We start from the raw sequence: 21,847 nt of genomic DNA on the forward strand, positions 1-21,847 counted from the left end.
GATATTCAACTTCACCTTCATGTGGCCAAATGAGATCTTCATTATCCCCGTCCTACAATTGATGTTGGCATTAGCGGTTGCTAAGAAAGGACGGCCAACAATAACGGGAATTTGGCTCTTAGGATTGGGGACCGGTTCCGTGTCTATGACAACGAAATCAACGGGAAAGAAGAATTTGTCAATCTTAATCAAAACATCCTCAATTATACACCTAGGCTTCTTGATAGATCGGTCGGCAAGTTGCAAAACTACCGACGTCAGTTTTAATTCACCTAGGCCCAATTTGATATAAACCGAATATGGAAGAAGGTTAACACTTGCTCCTAAGTCAAGAAGCACCCGATTAATGATATAATCACTAATAATGCATAATGTAATGGGTGAACCGGGGTCCTTAAACTTTAGAAGAGTGTTATGTTGCAAAATTGAGCTTACTTGCTCGGTCAAAATCACTTTTCTTGATGCTTGGCTCTTGTTCTTCCGCTTTTGGGTGCACAAGTCTTTCAATAATTTGGTATAAGCCAGAATTTGCTTGATTGCATCCAATAGTGGAAGATTAACGTTCACTTGCCTAAACATTTCCATAATTTCATTGGTTTTTGCCTTTTACTTGTCTTTTGAAATGGATCCTTTTAAAGCATCCGGAATGGAACTTTTGGTTCAAACACTTTTTCAGAATTTTCTTTTGAACTCTCTTCAACACAAGAAGTTTTAAATCATTTTGTTTCAAATCATTTTTCAGCAAAACTTTTTCAACATCATTTTTCAAACACATTTTTTAAAACTTTCTCATTTACAAGATCATGTATATGCAATGAAGGAGGAATGGGATGTGAAATGGGACGGGTGATAACTTGAGGTTGCACCGGTTCACTCTCTTCATTGGACATTCCTACTTGATTGTCCACAATCCTACCACTCCGCAAGGTAGTCACTGTATTAACATGTTCAATGGTGTGGCCTTCCGATGAGGAATGGGTTTCTACAACACATTGTTGCTTAGGTGGGGCGTTAATAGGCATCTTTCCCTTCTCTCTTGCATTGAGAGTGCTTGCTATTTGCCCTACTTGGGTTTCTAGCTTCACAATAGATTGAGAGTGAGAATGAAGCAATTATGTGTTAGTCTCTAAAGTGCCCAAAGCATTTAAAACTTTTTCTTCAAAAGCGGGACTTCTAGTATTTCCTTGGGAATAAGATTGATTGGGAAAATAAGAATTAGCAAATTGATTCCCTTGTGATTGATAAGGTCTATAACCATGGGATCCTTGGCTTTGAAGTGGATATGGAATGTACTTCCCTTGAAAACCGCCTTGGGAAGGGTTTGAGCCATCTCCTTGGTTTTTCTAAGAGAAATTCGGATGATTCCTCCAACTTGGATTATAGTGAGTACCATAAGGATTGTTCCCTTGGTTCACAAAAGCTGCATTGACTTATTCATTAGGTTCATTTTGCACTTGTTCGTGGGGACAATGAGAAGTAGAATGAAAAACACTAGAACAAGTCATACATGTTTCATTTGATACACGATGAGAATGGTTAGGAAAGGAAGATACTTAGTTCGCCGAGTTTTAGTTTTGATCAAACCTTTGAGATAAAGACTTCATTTCGGCGGCTATTTCATTTGAATGGTCGACTTGATGTAAGCCAACACTCTTCCTACCTTGTGAATTTCTACCATTCTTGGATGATATTGTTCTATGCAAAGAATTTTCACTCATGCTTTCATAAAGACGCCACACGTCATCCTCATGCCTATCAATGTATGAGCCACCCATGGAAGCATCAACCATACCCTTATAGTTGTCCGATAAGCTCTCAAAGAAATATTGAACTAATTGTGTGATACCCCTCGATTCTAGAGCCACGGGTGATCAAGTCCGAGCACAGAATACAAGGGATATCAAACAATTAATATTTAAACAAGCATTGGAATACAAGATGAATTAAAAATAAACAGATAAGCTGAAAAGAAAACTAAATAATAAATTCTTATTTAAAAATCCTCAAATAAATAGTGATTAAAATTCCATAATAAAATCCTCCAATCTTCTGATACCAGTAATTAATTAAACTACAACTCGGGAATCCATACTGTGGACCCCTAATAATATCCTAACTGACATAACTGAATCGAAAAAAATAATAAGTTACTAATGAAGAAGAGTCCTACGTAGAGTCGGAAGAATGAATGGCTGTCTCTGCTCGGCACGAACAATCTCTAAGACTGGAACTGACGAACACCTGAAAAATAATGGTGGGTCAGGCCCACATACAAGTTCTAATCTACTACATCCCAAACAGAGACCCGATACACGTACACATCCTAATTAATTCAACAATAACTAAATAGTCCATATATAGATATATACACACACTAAAGGAACCTCACTAGACTATAGAGTTGTCTCAACCTGAATAGTAGGCAACATGCAAAACGCACATATAGTGGGCATGAGTACCTAGACCTACCAGGGTACACAACTACGCTATATCTAGCTACACATCCCTGGCAATATATGCACCCTAACCACTGATCCTGAGACTCAAGCTCATATCATGGTGTATAATTATATATTTAAAATCCGTCCTATCCAACCATCAAAAATAAACTATCCAATTATTATTTCAATACTATGTCATCCAACTATTCCGTTGACCTGACACGAATAAGTAGGACTTAACACTATGGTTAATCCGTTCCCTTATTAAAAATAGGTAGGACTTAACTCGTAAGTTAATCCGTCCCTAATATGCCCCCATCCCATAATGGTGCATTAATCTATACCATAATCAAATAAAAGTTTCAAATCCAATGACAATGTAAATAATATTTACATCTAAGAATTCAAATAAATATGATGTAATCATATGTACATCACTTACGTTTAATTGAGCAAAAATAACAATTCTAAGTATCATGCAATTAATTTACCTCATAAAAATTAACATGTTTTTCAATTAATTGCACCCCTCCACAATTTGATTAAACTCATTTAAACCCAAATAATTTATTTAAATAATTTAATCCAACCCTATTTAATTAATTTAACCTTTAAATTAAATTTCACACTTGGCATGAGTACTCTAAATCATGCAACCCAATCCTTAATAAATCATAATAAAAATTATTCTTTCAATCATTACTTTACTTTATAATAATCATTGTTTCAATCATTAAAACAAAATCATGACTCCAATCATTAAAACACAATCATGACATCCATCATTATTTTAATCATTATTTAACTAAAAACCCCAAAATAATGAAACTGATTTCACGCCAAACTCAATCTCGCCTCGTTCGGCGTGCTATCTCTATGAAAAAAAAAAAAAAAAAAAAAAACAAATAACAAACAAATAAAATTTAAATTTAAATTACACAAACTGGTGCCTTATTCCTTCCTCGTTCGGCGTGCTAAATGTGTGAAGAATCAATTCCGTACATGTACACAATTTGGTTTATGTTGATTTATATAAAATACTTTCCTCGTTCGGCGTGTACATCATGAACCTATTTTATTATATATATATTTTTTTTCATCCATTAAATATTAAACTATCCGTACTAGCAACAATTCATGTAAAAATAGAATAAAATAATTCTAATTTAATTTATTCAAAGAACTTATAATTAATCTAGCATGCATAGAGTACGAATCAAAGGAGAAGAGAAGAATTAAAACTTGCCTTTAGGGATTAGATAAAAACCCTAACCTCCTTCTTCCTTTTCTCTTCCTTCCTCTTCCTTCTTTCTCTCTCTAAAATATAGTACGTAATATATTTTCTAACCTCTTTCACAACCCTATAATTATATATTTATAGTCAAATAAAATAGCACTAATCCTTTTCCCAATCCAAGCCAAACTAATAATAAAAATAAAATAAAATCTAAATACTAAAAAGGTAACTAAAATATATGGTACGTATAATCTATGTGTAATCCTTTTTATATGTAATATATAAATATATATGACTTTCCTTATATATATATATATATTTATTTATTTATTTATTAAATATACATATACATGGGTAATTATCCGTACCCATTAAACCCCTTATCCAAGTAGTCCATGGAGCCCAATTAGTTGGTCCATTACTACTATCCATATCCAATTCCCTAAAAATATTAAAATAAAAATAAAATAAAACAATTAAATTCCTAAATAAATACACATCATCACACACAATTTCATTTAAATAATTAAATCAATTAACACATTTAACAAATAATTAAATCAATTAAACAAGTAAACAATTAGCCAAGAAATCAACTAAATAATTAAATGTAATTAAAATAATTTTTTTTTTAAAAATACCGAGACTATCCTTTTAAAATCAGGGGTATTACATTCTTCCCCCCTAACAAAAGGAATTCCGTCCTCGGAATTCGCCCTTACCTTCTTCCATTATATCTGGAAACTGTGAGCGAATGACATCCTCTTGCTCCCAAGTAGACTCAGCCTCATTATGGTGACTCCACTGGACACGCACTAACGATATGACTTTATTGCGAAGAACATGATCCTTACGGTCTATAATGCGACACGGTGGCTCCACATAAGTTGCATCCGGTTGCAACTCAATCTCACCCACATCTATGTGCTGATACCTATCCTCATCGCGCAGAAATTTCCGCAACATGGAAACATGAAACACGTTGTGGATGCGATCCAAATGATCCGGAAGTGCCAACCGATAAGCTACAGCTCCCACGCGATCGGTAATCATGAATGGACCCACAAACCGTGGTGATAACTTCCCTTTCTTTCCAAAGCGCATTAAACCTTTCATAGGAGACACTTTGAGTAGAACCTGATCCCCAACCTGAAACTCCAAAACACGAGTACGACGATCCGCATAACTCTTCTGCCTACTCTGGGCAGTGCGCATACGATCCCTAATAAGAGCAATCTTCTCAGAAGTATCCTTAATGAACTCAGGACCCAAAAAACGACTCTCGCCAACCTCCATCCAACAAACAGGAGATCTACATGGTCGTCCATATAATGCCTCAAACGGTGCCATACCAATAGTCTTCTGAAAACTATTGTTATATGCGAACTCCACAAGTGACAAATACTCCTCCCAATGGCCCTTAAAGTCAAGGACACAAAAACGAAGCATATCCTCCATTATCTGATTAACCCTCTCGGTCTGTCCATCAGTTTGAGGATGATAAGCAGTGCTAAGATGCAACTCTGTACCCAAAGCCTGCTGAAAACTCTTCCAAAACCCTGATACAAAGCTCGAATCCCTATCCGATATAATAGATAACGGAATGCCATGCAACTTCACAATCTCTGTAATGTAAAGTTTCGCCAACTGTTCCGAAGTGTAATCAGTGCGAATAGGCAAGAAATGAGCAGATTTAGTCAACCTATCAACGATGACCCAAATGGAATTGTGATTCTTAAACGAGTTAGGTAATCCCTCTACAAAATCCATAGAAATGCTCTTCCATTTCCACTCCGGTATCGGCAGTGGCTGTAGAGCTCCTGGCGGCCTCTGATGATCAATCTTGACCATCTGACAAGTACTACATCGTGAGACAAATAGAGCAATGTCCCTCTTCATACCTGCCCACCAAAACTGCCGCTTCATATCCTGATACATTTTGTCACCTCCAGGATGAACCGAAAACTCAGAGTGGTGAGTCTCAGTCATCACATCCTTCCTCAACTCATCAGCAGAAGGTACCACTAACCGTCCCTTGTACCTCAAACCTCCATCAGCCCCAACATAGTAGAATGGAACCTCTCCGGAAGCTATCTCTGCAACTTTATCAATGCACTGCTGATCCGTGAGTTGTGCCTTCAAAACTTTGTGAATGATAGAAGGTGTAACTACCATGCAAGCCAAGAAAGTATCTGACAATTCATCCACCCTCTTCAACGCATTCCACTCAGTAATGAACAGAGTGGAAAGACTACCAACAGGTCGACGACTGAGTGCATCTGCCACCACATTCGCTTTCCCTGGATGATACTGGATAGAGAAATGATAGTCTTTCACAAACTCCAACCATCGGCGCTGTCTCATATTCAGCTCTCGCTGAGTGAACAAGTACTGCAGACTCTTGTGATCACTAAATAATCTGAAGGATTCACCCAACAGATAATGCCTCCAAATACGTAAGGCAAAAACCACCGCTGCCAACTCCAAATCATGTGTTGGATAATTAAGCTCATGAGGCTTAAGTTTCCGAGATCCATACGAAATTGGTCGCTCCTCCTGCATCAAGACACATCCCAGACCCTGCAAAGAAGCATCTGTGTAGACAAGATACTCAATCCCGCTCTGTGGGGTAGACAAAACCGGTGCAGAAGTCAACTTAGTCTTCAGTTCATCAAAAGCTTTTTGACAATGTTCATCCCACACGAACCGTACACCCTTCTTAGTCAGATGAGTGAGTGGTCCCGCTATCTTTGAGAACCCCTGGATGAACCTTCTATAATAACCTGCCAAACCGAGAAAACTCCGAATCTCGGTAGGTGATGTAGGCTGTCCCCACTCAACCACCGCTGAAACCTTGGCTGGATCCACTGCTATTCCCCTTTCTGACACCACGTGACCCAGAAATTTCACTTCCCGCTGCCAAAATTCACACTTCTCAAACTTGGCATACAACTGATGCTCACGAAGCGTCTGTAAGACTATCCGAAGATGTCTAGCATGATCGTCCTCTGACCTCGAGTAAATCAAAATGTCATCTATGAAGACAATGACAAATTGATCCAAGTAAGCTCTGAAGACTCTATTCATTAAATCCATGAAAACCGCTGGTGCATTAGTCAACCCGAACGGCATCACCCGAAATTCATAAGATCCATATCTAGTGAGAAACGCTGTCCTCGGGACATCCTGCTCCCGAACCCGAAGTTGATGATATCCAGACCGCAGATCAATCTTAGAGAAATAAGTAGCTCCCTTCAACTGATCAAACAAGTCATCAATCCTGGGCAAAGGATACTTGTTACGAATAGTAACCTTGTTCAACTCCCTGTAATCTATACACAAGCGGAGCGAACCATCCTTCTTCTTCACAAATAAAACCGGTGCTCCCCAGGGTGAAGTACTCCTGCGAATGAAACCCTGGCTGAGTAACTGCTGAATCTGATCCCTCAGCTCGCGCATCTCCACTGGTGCCATCCTATATGGTGCCCTAGCAATAGGCGTAGTGCCTGGAGCTAAGTCTATCACAAAGTCGATCTCGCGACTAGGCGGCAACCCTGGAATCTCCTGAAATACATCCGGGTAATCCTGTACAATTGGTATGCTATCCAATACTACAGTAGTCCCCTCATCCGTTTCCTCCTCCATATGAAACAAATGGGTGTTAGTGATCCCCTTAGAACGCGGCATAGCGACGACGTACATGTCCTGACCAGGTATAGTGAAAATAACTGATCTATCATAACAATTAACTTGGGCATGGTAATGCGATAACCAATCCATCCCAAGTATCACGTCATAAGTGTGCATGTCCAGGACCAATAGATTGGCTAGAAATCTGAGTCTACCAATATCTAGTGTCACAGGCCCATCACTCTAATGTAAAATGGTTGTATCGCCCAATGGTGTAGAAATACCTTGAGGTTTAGTGCATACCCTCGTCCTCATCCCAGATAAAGCAACAAAAGTCCTAGCTACAAATGAGTGTGTAGCACCCGTATCAAATAAAACACGTCCATGTAAACCATGAATAGGAAGCTTACCCTCAATAGCCTGAGGTGCCCGAACATCCTGTGGCATGAGGTTGTACACCCTGCCATAATGTAACTGCTGCGATGCCTGTCCCTGAGGCTGCGGCGGCGCTGGTAAAGCTGGATATGTCTGTCCCTGAATCCGTGGAACCTGTGGAGCTGGTAAAGGCACTGGTGCCCTCTGCCCCTGCTGCACATGTTGTCCCTGTCTCTGTCCCTGTCTTACTGTAGGACACTGCCTGGAAGTGTGACCATACTCTCCACAAGTATAGCAACTACCCTGGAAAGTACCAAATGGCCTCCTCTGTCGGTTAGCCTGTGGCTGACCCTGTCCTGCCTGTGGTCCCCCATTCTGCTGCCTCTGAATAGGTGCCCCATTCTGCTGAGCATCTGAACCACCCTTGTGCTTCTTCCAAGGCTGATGTCCCTGGAATTTGCCCTTGTCATTCTGTCGGTGTCCGTTCCCATTCCCTTTCTCAGCTGACTGATTAGCAGAGTCTCGATCACCCCGCTTCTCACCCTTGGCCTGTCTAAAATCCACGGTCAACTGATACTGCTATAGAGCGGCGTCTACCACCTGAGCATAAGTAGTATAGGCTGGACTACCCGTAATAGCTCTCTTGATAGACCACATCAGTCCCTTGACGAAACTGTTGCGCTTCTTCTCCTCTGTATCCACCTCCTCCGGTGCAAAGAGAGACAAGCGTGTGAACTGCTGCTCATACTCCGCTACTGTCATGTTCCCCTACTGCAGATTAAGAAACTCAGTCTTCATGGCTGCCCTGATTGCATAAGGGAAATACTTTTCATCAAAGCGTGCACTGAACTGATCGTAAGTCAATGCCATCCTCTCCGCTGCGGTGGTAACTGACTCCCACCACTGTAGTGCATCCCCAACTAGCTTGAAAGTAGCAAGCATCTGCTTCTGAACCTCCGTGCACTGAACCAAGCGAAGATGTCGCTCGATGTCCTGTTTCCACTGATGAGCTGCTCTCGCATCGGTGGAGCTTGTGAACTCAGGTGGGCTCCCCTTTGTGAAAGAACTCCTAGCCTTCTCCCAAGTATCAATCCGAACAACCGGTGCCGGTAACGGTGCCGGCTGTACTTGAGGCTGATTCCGAAGTGCAACGGTTACCCCTGCTTCTATAGCCCGAGCAATAAGGTCATTGATGTGAGGAGGAAACTCTGGATCTCCTCCCTGATCCCGAGTCTGCTGAACTTCCTCATGCTCCTCATAGAACTGACCCTCATCCTCCTGACGCTGCCTATGAGCCGCCTCCCTTCGTTGCCTGTTTCTCTGATTGTCCCGTCTTCTTCTAGCGTTAACTATTCTGTTAACATAGAAAGACAGACATTAGTACGATTTAACCGAACCGTAAAGAATACAACGAATCCTAATCTTAGGCTCTAAATAAAAGAATACGCTACGCGGAAGTCTTAAAACGATAGATCCCTAGAGACACTTGAACCTGGAGTGCTCTGATACCAACTGTGATACCCCTCGATTCTAGAGCCACGGGTGATCAAGTCCGAGCACAGAATACAAGGGATATCAAACAATTAATATTTAAACAAGCATTGGAATACAAGATGAATTAAAAATAAACAGATAAGCTGAAAAGAAAACTAAATAATAAATTCTTATTTAAAAATCCTCAAATAAATAGTGATTAAAATTCCATAATAAAATCCTCCAATCTTCTGATACCAGTAATTAATTAAACTACAACTCGGGAATCCATACTGTGGACCCCTAATAATATCCTAACTGACATAACTGAATCGAAAAAAATAATAAGTTACTAATGAAGAAGAGTCCTACGTAGAGTCGGAAGAATGAATGGCTGTCTCTGCTCGGCACGAACAATCTCTAAGACTGGAACTGACGAACACTTGAAAAATAATGGTGGGTCAGGCCCACATACAAGTTCTAATCTACTACATCCCAAACAGAGACCCGATACACGTACACATCCTAATTAATTCAACAATAACTAAATAGTCCATATATAGATATATACACACACTAAAGGAACCTCACTAGACTATAGAGTTGTCTCAACCTGAATAGTAGGCAACATGCAAAACGCACATATAGTGGGCATGAGTACCTAGACCTACCAGGGTACACAACTACGCTATATCTAGCTACACATCCCTGGCAATATACGCACCCTAACCACTGATCCTGAGACTCAAGCTCATATCATGGTGTATAATTATATATTTAAAATCCGTCCTATCCAACCATCAAAAATAAACTATCCAATTATTATTTCAATACTATGTCATCCAACTATTCCGTTGACCTGACACGAATAAGTAGGACTTAACACTATGGTTAATCCGTTCCCTTATTAAAAATAGGTAGGACTTAACTCGTAAGTTAATCCGTCCCTAATATGCCCCCATCCCATAATGGTGCATTAATCTATACCATAATCAAATAAAAGTTTCAAATCCAATGACAATGTAAATAATATTTACATCTAAGAATTCAAATAAATATGATGTAATCATATGTACATCACTTACGTTTAATTGAGCAAAAATAACAATTCTAAGTATCATGCAATTAATTTACCTCATAAAAATTAACATGTTTTTCAATTAATTGCACTCCTCCACAATTTGATTAAACTCATTTAAACCCAAATAATTTATTTAAATAATTTAATCCAACCCTATTTAATTAATTTAACCTTTAAATTAAATTTCACACTTGGCATGAGTACTCTAAATCATGCAACCCAATCCTTAATAAATCATAATAACAATTATTCTTTCAATCATTACTTTACTTTATAATAATCATTGTTTCAATCATTAAAACAAAATCATGACTCCAATCATTAAAACACAATCATGACATCCATCATTATTTTAATCATTATTTAACTAAAAACCCCAAAATAATGAAACTGATTTCACGCCAAACTCAATCTCGCCTCGTTCGGCGTGCTATCTCTATGAAAAAAAAAAAAAAAAAAAAAAAAAAACAAAAAACAAATAACAAACAAATAAAATTTAAATTTAAATTACACAAACTGGTGCCTTATTCCTTCCTCGTTCAGCGTGCTAAATGTGTGAAGAATCAATTCCGTACATGTACACAATTTGGTTTATGTTGATTTATATAAAATACTTTCCTCGTTCGGCGTGTACATCATGAACCTATTTTATTATATATATATATTTTTTTTATCCATTAAATATTAAACTATCCGTACTAGCAACAATTCATGTAAAAATAGAATAAAATAATTCTAATTTAATTTATTCAAAGAACTTATAATTAATCTAGCATGCATAGAGTACGAATCAAAGGAGAAGAGAAGAATTAAAACTTGCCTTTAGGGATTAGATAAAAACCCTAACCTCCTTCTTCCTTTTCTCTTCCTTCCTCTTCCTTCTTTCTCTCTCTAAAATATAGTACGTAATATATTTTCTAACCTCTTTCACAACCCTATAATTATATATTTATAGTCAAATAAAATAACACTAATCCTTTTCCCAATCCAAGCCAAACTAATAATAAAAATAAAATAAAATCTAAATACTAAAAAGGTAACTAAAATATATGGTACGTATAATCTATGTGTAATCCTTTTTATATGTAATATATAAATATATATGACTTTCCTTATATATATATATATATATTTATTTATTTATTAAATATACATATACATGGGTAATTATCCGTACCCATTAAACCCCTTATCCAAGTAGTCCATGGAGCCCAATTAGTTGGTCCATTACTACTATCCATATCCAATTCCCTAAAAATATTAAAATAAAAATAAAATAAAACAATTAAATTCCTAAATAAATACACATCATCACACACAATTTCATTTAAATAATTAAATCAATTAACACATTTAACAAATAATTAAATCAATTAAACAAGTAAACAATTAGCCAAGAAATCAACTAAATAATTAAATGTAATTAAAATAATTTTTTAAAAAAAAATACCGAGACTATCCTTTTAAAATCAGGGGTATTACAAATTGCCATTTGGGCATCTCATGATGTGGACACTTCCTAAGCAATTCATTGAAGCATTCCCATGCCTCATGAAACGTTTCTCCATCCCCATGTGAAAATTCTCGAATTGAAGTTCTCATGACATTAGTCTTTGAAACCGGATAGTACTTCTTCAAGAACTCTTGTTGCATTTCTGCCCAAGAAGTGATTGAAAAAGGCCTAAGATTGTTAAACCAATACTTTGCCTTGTCTTTTAAGGTGAATAGAAAAAGTTTGAGTCTTAAAATCTCTTCCGGCATGTCCGTATATTTTACGGTGGAACATACTTCAAGAAACTCATCCAAATGCTTGTAAGGTTCTTCACTTGGAAGTCCATGATAGTTAGGAAGCATTTGAATGGTTTGTGGCTTAATTTCATAATTATGTGCTCTAAATGGAGACAATTGGATGCATGTAGGTGCATTATACTTATTAGGCACATAATTGTCTCTTAAAGCAAGAGGTGGATTAGCTACTTGAGGTGCAATATGAACACCTTGGTTTTGAATTCCTTGATTGATGATCGGAGGTTGTGGAGCATACATTGGCCTTGGCATTCCATATGGAACTTGGCCTCGTTGTTGTGGTGGTTGGTGAATGTATGGCCTAGGCATGCCTAATGGTACTTGTATGTTCTCATTGTGCACATTAGGATGAAGGATACCTTGTTGGTCTATGTGACCAAGGTCCTCAACATGATCATCATTACGGTCATCCATTGATAGATTGGTTCTACTTGAACTTCCTCTTCCCCTAGGATTTCTAACGATGGATTCAAGATGCAAATCTAAAGGGACAAAAGTGGGTCTCAATGAACGACGTCCATGCATGCACAATGCAAAACACAACAAGCACAAAGAATGACAAACACTATGCCTTCACAACAATACAATTAGACTTCTTCCATAAACACTTAACTCATACTCCCATGCTTTAACAACAATGATGCAAAGAACAATTAAGAACAAACCTCCACGCGGATCGACGATTTAACTAAGGGATTGAGTAAAGAAAGTCTCACAAAGGTCCTTTAGCACTCCAACTCCAAATTTAAAGCTTAGCTTAGCAAATTTTTTAAAATTTTTAGCTTTTTACTTTCTTTGCTTTGCTTGAATGCTCATTTGTTTGCTTCCTCTCTAACAATGCACCTAGTCAAGTAAGAACAACACAATAAGAAACCAAAAAGAAAAATAAAAATAAAGTAAAGATACGATCAAAAGAGTACTAATCCTAATCAATTCCACAAATCCGATGTTGCCAAATCAAATCAATTAATCCCTGGCAACAGCGCCGAAAATTGATGGGGTTCCGGAGGCCGCACTACCATTAAGTTTGAGAGTGTGAATTTTAAGGCGAGGGCCAAGAGTTTTACATTTATAAAAGCCACTACTACATTTACTAAAAATATAATTAGGGTGAGTAGGGATTGTCCCAAGGGATTGTAAGGATCGAACAAGGTCGTGGAATCGCTATTAGGGCTAGTAGGTCGAGTGATCAAACAATTGGTTGGTTGGTTGATTAGACTAGAGAGCAACTAAATTAAACTAAGTGATAACAAAAGAATGCAATTAAGAGCAAATAAGAGAGAGAGAGAGATCTTGGGGTTTAGAGATCACCACCAAGCAATGCATTTCTATACCATTGACAAGTGACTAATGAGGGCAAATAGTGTGTTGCAATATTGGTGTGTGTGTGTATTTGGTTGATTCAACAAGCAAGGATGACTAATTAAGCATGTATTGTCTAAACATCATGTGAAAGGCACAATATATCTAAGCAATGAAGCATATATTGTCTAAACAACATGTGAAAGGCACAATAGATCAAAATAAGTCATTAATCCTTTCATTAAGCTCATAATCCAAATATAACACAAGGTTAGAGACATATGCTACTTGCATTCAAAAGCGTGAAACATCAAACAACAAGCATGGATTGTCCTCCTATTTAACACTACACTACAACTACACTACATCTACACTACTAGCATGAAAATAAACTAGGGGAGAGGCACAATCCATCAAGGAATAAGTATGAACCATCAAGAAAATCACAAGAGCATTCCATTAAGCACTATGTTTTGACAATCTCTAAATCTATAGCATCAATACACATAGACATGCATTAATAACACAAAATCTAGAGACAAGAACATGAACATCTATTCTAACATACATAGACATATGGATAGAATGAAATGATCAATTGAAAGTATTTAACCACATAAATCATTGAACAATCAAGATCTATATATATCAAAGTGTCAAAACATTAATTACAACATTAATCCCTCAATAATACACAAGATTAAGATATAGAAGCATGCTTGGGGCTAACTCTAGCCCCAAGAGGATGTCTAGCCACTCATGGTGATTCTCCTCCAACCCTCAAGGGCTAACTCCATGGAAGAAATCTGCTCCTTGTTGATGAAGAACTACAATGGTGTCTCTAGCCTCCTCCTCCTCTAAGCTTGCTCTCCAATAGATGATATGAAAATGATATTAGCTCTCGCTTGTAAAGAGCAATCCTTATCCTTATATAGGTAAGTCAAATGACACACCAAATGAGCTAGGGTCGTGCAAAGAATATTCTCTAATGATTGGATAGAGGACGGATTGAACAAACTGGCTTTTTAATTTTTTCGCACTGGAGGAAGTTTGATCGATCGAACCTTGGACTTGGATCGATCGACCTTGCTGAGATCCATCGAACTAAGGCTGGATCGATCCAACTGGTTGAGCTTTTGGACAAAAGATAAATTCGAGATATTTTGGGAGATATTTTTGGGAAGAGGACAAAAGTGGTTAGTGAATGGTACAGCTGTGGATAAGATCAATCATTTGAATAAAGATAAAAGTGTTCGATCGATCGAAGGGTGGTGTTGGATCGATCGAACTTTGGACTTTTTGCTTTGGGTCAAGGCTTGGATCTATCTTGAAGTACTGAGATCGATCAGTGTTCGATCGATCGAACCTTGAAGTTGGATCAATCGAACTTTGCTGCTTCCCACCTTTGGTTTCATTTGCTTCCTTCTTTCTCCACTTTGCTCCTTTCTTTGTTTAATCCCAGAATTGCTTCAATTAAGCTCTTATTTGGCTGAGTTAGCTTATTTTCGGGATAAGTGCCTAAAAATGGAAACAATACGAAATCAATCTAAAACAGTAAAGTAAGATAGATAAAGGTATTAGAATGCTTAAGCTTAAGGGGTTTAAATACGCACTTTTCAGCGCTCATCACAAGGGTTTTGCTAGTAGGGGCAAATCTAGATCTCATAAAAATGTGGAATGTTATTACTGTCACGAGATAGGGCACTTCATCAAGCACTGTCCCAAACTAAAGGCAAAGAATGGGAATGGCAAAGGAAAGGTTCAAGAAACAGCTTCTGTGGCAACTGCTACAACGAGTGATTCGGAAAGTGATGAATATATTCTCATGACAACCTCGTGTTCAGGTATGTCATTTAATGACAGTTGGATTCTTGATTCTGGTTGCTCTGTTCATATGTGTCCCAGTAGGAATTCTTTCTCTTCCTATAAAGAGGTGAAAAGTGATTCGATTTTGACGGCGGACAGGAAAGCTTTCAAAATTTTGGGAATTGGAACAATCAAGATCAAGACGCACAATGGGTTGGTGAGAACATTGTCAGACGTTCGACATATACCGGATCTGAAGATAAATCTTATTTCAGTTGGTTTGCTTGACTCCAAAGGTTACAAGGTTGTAACAGAGGGTGGAGTAATGATGGTGGTGATGGATTCTCTTATGGTGCTACAGGGCACCAAGGTGAAAAATTTGTATCTTCTCCAAGGGAATACAGTAACAGGTGGAGCTTCTACAGGGTCTTCTACAGCTAGCAGAAATCTGCGTTCAGGTCTTGGCAAAAGAAGAGTTCGAAAGAGGAGTTACGATCTTAGTTCTCAAAAGGGTTGTGAGGGGACTACACAACGTGGTGGGAGAATAAAATATGTTTTCAGATGGCAACCGAAATTGCAGCAGTCCTTACAGGGAGGCAGACCCATAAGGACAAGTGTGATATTGACTTGCAATAATCTTAGTGGCAATGAGATAGTTCATTCGAGTGCCATTAAGATGCGTGGGAGACAAGTAGTTGGTCACAACAGAGATGCGAGGAAAAGTAAAGGACGTCATATTCTCCACAAGGGTGAGAAAATGACTTTTCATTACCAGTCGGTGGTTTGTGGGCGATTGGAGAAGGTTGCTGAAGGAGATGTCAAACTTGGAATTTCTAAGGTTACTGAAGGTAAGCATTTAGAGTTTGACAAGAATACTGGAGGTATGTTTGTGGCTGTGCAAGACATGCATGGGTTGAAGAATGAAAGCCCGAAGGTTAAGTTTGAGGATGACTCAAGCTTAACTAAAATTCTTAATTAATTTGTTTTGTGTAGAAGACAGGTTGTTTGGCAGAGATACAGTGGCTCATACGGAATTTTCACCAAGGTGGAGATTTGTTGAATATATGGCTCAAATTAAAGCTGTATACTTCAGTTGGGGACCACCAATTTGTGTGATTAGCAAGTATTTTTCATCACCACTTACATTAGCTTCTTGGCAGCCAAGTTTTTGTAATCAACAAGCTATGTAGGCGTGGTCAGCAAGCTATTTTTTATTGTCGGCCCATGTGTGATCAGCAAGGCTTATGCTTGATCAACAAGCATAAGTTGATTTTGTTTGGCTATAAATAGTCATACCTCTTCATGTTGTTTGATCATCCCAAATCAATTGAGTTTATAATACAAATTGATGTGTGTGAGAGAATTTGGGTATAATTGGGTTTTGGGTGTGAGCCACTTTGCCTTGTATCTCTTTATTTTCATAGTGAAATATTGTTCTGTCTTCTCTCCGTGGATGTAGGCATAGCCGAACTACGTAAATTCTTGTCTCATTTGTGTGTGTGCTATTTTATTTATTTTTTTGTCATTAATTTTCTCTTTTGTTCTCAAAACTCCTATTCGATCCTTTTTTTTCATAACACTCTTAAAACAAATTTAGTTTTGATAATACATTAAGAAAGTAACTTTGATGTGCATCACTAAGCATGTAACCAATACCAACATTTTTTAAACAGTGGTTTGTCCTCTAGGTGCTTGGTAGTCGCATAATTTACCAAAAATGAATTTTAACATTTAACCATGTGGCTACTTGGAAGTCAACCACTTTTAGAGGATTTCCCAAATCCTTGAATATGACCAGATATAGTTCAACAAAGATGCAACTCTTATGAATCAAATTAAATCTCAAAAGACAACATGAAATTAACTATGAACTACGAAGTGCATTGTCAAGCATGTAATAGCTACCAACATGTATTTAGGCACTGGTTTGTCCTCTAAGTGCCCGATGATAGTGACGCAATTTGCAAAAAGTAGATCTTAACACTACCATATGGCTACCTTGAATACAACCACTTTTAGAGGTCTTTCAGGCTCTAGCATACAATAGCTATAGTGCAATACAGATGCATTTCACATCACAAACAAATGGATGACCCTTTTAAATGTGTAAAGTCTTAGATATTGCTGATTTGGTATGCCTGAAGGCACTTCCATGCCCATGTATGTAGTTTTTAGGGTTGGGTTATTTTCCTATTCTCTGAGCGCTTTAGTTACTCTAAATGCTAATAAACTTGAGATATTAAACTATAAAAACATTGGCAACCATAAGAAAAGAAACAGCAGGAAAAAACTTCACATAACGTATATTTTACAAGCCCTAAAATGTTTAAATATTGTCCATCTACAGTTTATATTTGGCCTGCAACCAGTTCCTTAATAACATTAACTTGGTCCTAATGGAACCTTGAGAGAACCATTTCAACATGATCTTTTAAATTTTGAATAAAGAAACAAAGCCCTATCTCCCCAGTGGAAATTAGAGTATCTTTCTCATTTTGATCTAGGTGTATCGATACAGAAATGAATCCGAAAGAATATTTAGGTGCATGCAATTCAATGTTGACAAAACAATGGTTTAAGAGTTGCTGGCTGAGATAACAGGGGTTCAATCCATGTGTACAGTGTAAGAGAGCCAACAATTAGAGTTCAAGGCATTTTCAAATACAAAACTTCCCATCACAAGGCAGAATGTTATAATGGAAAATCATGACCTCCACATCAAAATGTACAGTCACAACATGATAGGTTTATTGGCTCCTTTCTCTAGATACTCAAAGACCAAAAGCAAAGTGAAAAGCACGGGGCAAATCATTGATAAATTGGCATGTTGATCTGTTTATTATGAAAATAACTTAACTAAAGCCTAATTCTAAAAGGACAAAGGCCAATATCATGACAGAGACTGTGCCAGCATTCAACAATGACATACCACGCCCTCAGTAAAATATCTGTGTCAGTGTCACTGTTCTGGTAAACAACCCCAGGGCAGTCAATAAAAAAAATCCTCTTCGTTAGTGTTATATATTACCACACTTTAGTCTCTCCTGGAATAGGAGCAACCTTGCAGACCTTTTTCAAAACGGAAGAAACAAACATGTCAGCTGAGCTGGACTAAACAACCTTAGATCTTTAGACCAGAAAAGAGAAGAAAATGAAAAAAAAAGGCTTGAATCATCAACTGAATCATAAAAGAACAAAGTAAAGCGGAGTACATCAATTCTAAATATGGCATTCCATTAGCTATTGTCATGCAATTGTAGGCACTACTTCTACATCTATACATTGATGAGTGAATGCCTTTAACAAGACAAATAGTTACAGAATCCAGCAACTAGTTATGATTTGAACTTCTAATCATGCAAATAATATGAAAGCTATCAACCAAAAAAATACAAAATAGTGTCTGATGCATAAATATATCTTAAACCAGATCTGAGGTTTCTTAACTATGCAAGTTAGTACTCTGTGGCCAATTGACAAAAAAACTTGTTATGGCTCCAACTAACAGACAAGCCCATTGTTAACTACCACTGAAAGATTAAAGTGTCATTGCTAAAATTTAAGATGCTTTTTGTAAATGGTCAGTTATCCACTTTTACAAAATAAGCACCAAACAAGGACACAGGGTATTTGATGATCCATCAAATAAGCCAAATCTTACATGGGAACATTGAGTCAGACAGGCATCTCTAAACATATAACCTAACAAGGATGACTGTGTGGTTACGTCCATGCTCGTGGACAAGTGTACAAATTTTCAAATACAGGAGTTACCAAATAAAAGAAAATCATCATGTAATCACTCAGAAATAAACCTAGTTGCTCCTCTGGAGACAGCTAAAAAATGTTAAATTTATCCATCTCTAACTTTTGCATGTAATCCCTAATTACAATATGATTCCTTCATCAATTACTAAGAATGCAACCACTAAACAGGGGTCACAGATTTTTGAGAAATGTTCCAATACAAATAACACAAGGACAGGTTCAAACCACAAGCAGATCAGTTAGGTCCCAAATGGGTCACCTAGAAATGTGTAGCTGAAATAAAGAGAGCATAAAACCGCAATCGTAAAACCATAACCACACAATTTTTCCAGCAACAACACTTTTTTTTTTTTTTGTCTTTCCTTCTTGGTAGGTAAATGCAACAATTCTAAAGAGCATGCAATCATTTACCCAAATGATTTTTAACAATATCACACATCAAAAGCATTTTCTTTTTCTTCTTTTTCCCCCCAAAAGTTCGAGCAAACACTCAACCACAATATTGCCTCTAACAGGACTTGAACACTCAACCTCCCCTTTGGGGAAGTAAGCTCATACCATCTGGGTTAATGCCCATTGGTTCAAAATCATTTTTTATTACTCACATATTGCTTCACTAAAACCCAAATTGGGGAATGATAACAGGCTCTGGGAGGTGGTTAAACCTACTTAACAATTTCAAATTAAAAAAATAATAATAATAATAGTTACAACATTATGCAAGCATTCAAAGCCTACTGCATAAAGAGCAACATCTACACAAAATCTACTATCACATGTTCTGACAAGGATTGTTACAGTGCGAAGGAAAAAAAAAAAAAAAAAAAAAAAAAAAAAAAAAAAAAAAAAAAGAAGGTAAATCACTTCCTTCAGTTTCGTCAAGATAATCAAACTTTTGTTATATCAAATTCACCAATTAGAGGTTCACAGAAATAACACATATATTGGTGCAAGTGCTAAGGCACAAGGACAGATTTATAAATAAGAACATTACATTCTTGGTACGCAGTGTGTTGATAACTAATGACTTTCCCACATTAGGATACCCAACAAATCCCACAGATATTGCTTGCTTGTCGCTTTTTAAGCTGGCAAATTGTCTCAAAACAGATAGAAGTGATCCCTACAAGCAACAAAAATACATAAGTTCACATAATAATAGACTATACTGAACTAAAAATATGTGAACATCAAAAGTTACACAAAGTACAGTCAGTAAAAAGGTAGGAAGTGAGAGTAACAGAAAATTCTCATCTTGTATATTTTGAACATATGGCTTGGAAAACATACTCTTATAAACTATATGATAATAAGGCCTATAATTATGATGTATGATGATCGAATCATTAAACAACTAATTATACTGCATGTTAAAGAACATTTTAAATTATACATTCTGCAACCTAGTCTTGACGAATTTTGTAATTTGCCTCCTTGTCAGTTTGAACTGTACCAAAACACGTAATGTATCTACTCTTCAACAGTATCAAATAGCAATTTATGAAACTCACTTTCTGCTGCCCCCTATACCGGGTTGGGGGGGCAACTTATTCGGAAGTGAGAAATATCAGGAGCATTAGTTTTTAAAGTGGGTGAAGTATTGAATTATTTAAAATATAGGTACTACCCGCTGGAGTGATGAGAGTTTAAAAGGGTCCTAAGGAATTGTTATTTATATCCCTCTTTCTCATTTTTAATGGTATAAACATATTTGCCTATCATTATATTGAGATATATAGGAGAAAAAACTTGGGCCCTTGTACCTCATGAAGTCTCAAGATCGATTCCTGCTAGGTGCAACCAATTTCTTGGGGGGGTGGGGGGGGAGTGAGTACCAACTAAGAAAATATATGTATATAGGACATACCTTCCCAAAGGACTTGTTAATGCTTGCATGGAATGTAAGAGCAGGATATTCCTTGGACAGCACTCTAAGCCATCCCTTTGTTGCCCAAGCAGGGACCAAATCACACTGAAAGAAGAATGCAGTAAACTTTTACTGTGGGCTTATATAAACATGGTGGAAAATAAGGAGAGACAACTCTATAATCTCATTGGAAGTCCAAAAGTAAGAAGACAAATACCTTGTTTAACAAGAGGATCATGTGTTTATGCTTGCAATGCTCTTTCAAATGCTTCTCTAAGTGATAGCATCTTGTACCTTGTGGATCTCTAGCATCCAAAACCTACAACAAGTAACATAAGCACTGACTTCTCTCGCTTTTCTAATTTTTTTTCTTTTTCCCTTGAAAAATGAATAGGGGAAGGGACGAATCTAAGTCGAAATTCGGGTTTGTAATTGTATGATATGAGAAATCACACGAGAGATTCCATTGGCTACAACGAAATCTAATGATGCTAACAGTCTGCTGTCCGTTTACTATTCTTTTGCGTCAATTAATAGAACCAGATTAATATCCAGTAGACAACATGACTTGCAGATCGACCAAGAGAAGAGAAGGGGGGGATGCAAGCAAAACCATATAAACAGCACTATTCATGATCCAACATGTTTATGACCAAAACCGCCATGGTAAAGATGTCCTTAGGGTATCCTTTTACAGAAAATCTAAAGCCACAAATAACTAAAAAAAAAAAAATGGTTGATTAAAAAGGAGACAAATAATCTTTTTCTCTAGAACATGGCAAATAAGTAGCCAAAAACTGACCTGGACAACAACATCTGATGAGTCTATTACTTTGTAGAGCTCACCCCATATGCGTTTACTTTAACCTTTGTCAAACATTGTATGCCGAACCAAGTCCCTGAATCCATCTCCTTCATTTCCTTCTACAGATGCAGTAGAACCAAGCTTCTCCTCAAAGGCATCTACAGAGTTCGAGAAACAAATGATATTAAGTACATAACCATTGTGGTTTTAAGAAATATCTAAATCATGCCAAGTTGCCAACTAGCCACTAAAGCAA

At 37.3% G+C, this 21,847-nt stretch overlaps 2 pseudogenes; one reads left to right on the top strand and one right to left on the bottom strand.

Moving 5' to 3' along the window:
• Window positions 1-21,847, bottom strand: part of LOC132307710 (nuclear/nucleolar GTPase 2-like) — a 45,120-nt pseudogene that overhangs the window by 21,866 nt on the left and 1,407 nt on the right.
• Window positions 11,736-11,834, top strand: LOC132310616 (small nucleolar RNA R71; annotated as a pseudogene).

The sequence above is a fragment of the Cornus florida genome, unplaced genomic scaffold (assembly GCF_030987335.1).
Source record: "Cornus florida cultivar Cherokee Brave unplaced genomic scaffold, ASM3098733v1 CherokeeBrave_3.0.0_Hap2_Chr05, whole genome shotgun sequence".
Lineage (NCBI taxonomy): Eukaryota > Viridiplantae > Streptophyta > Magnoliopsida > Cornales > Cornaceae > Cornus > Cornus florida.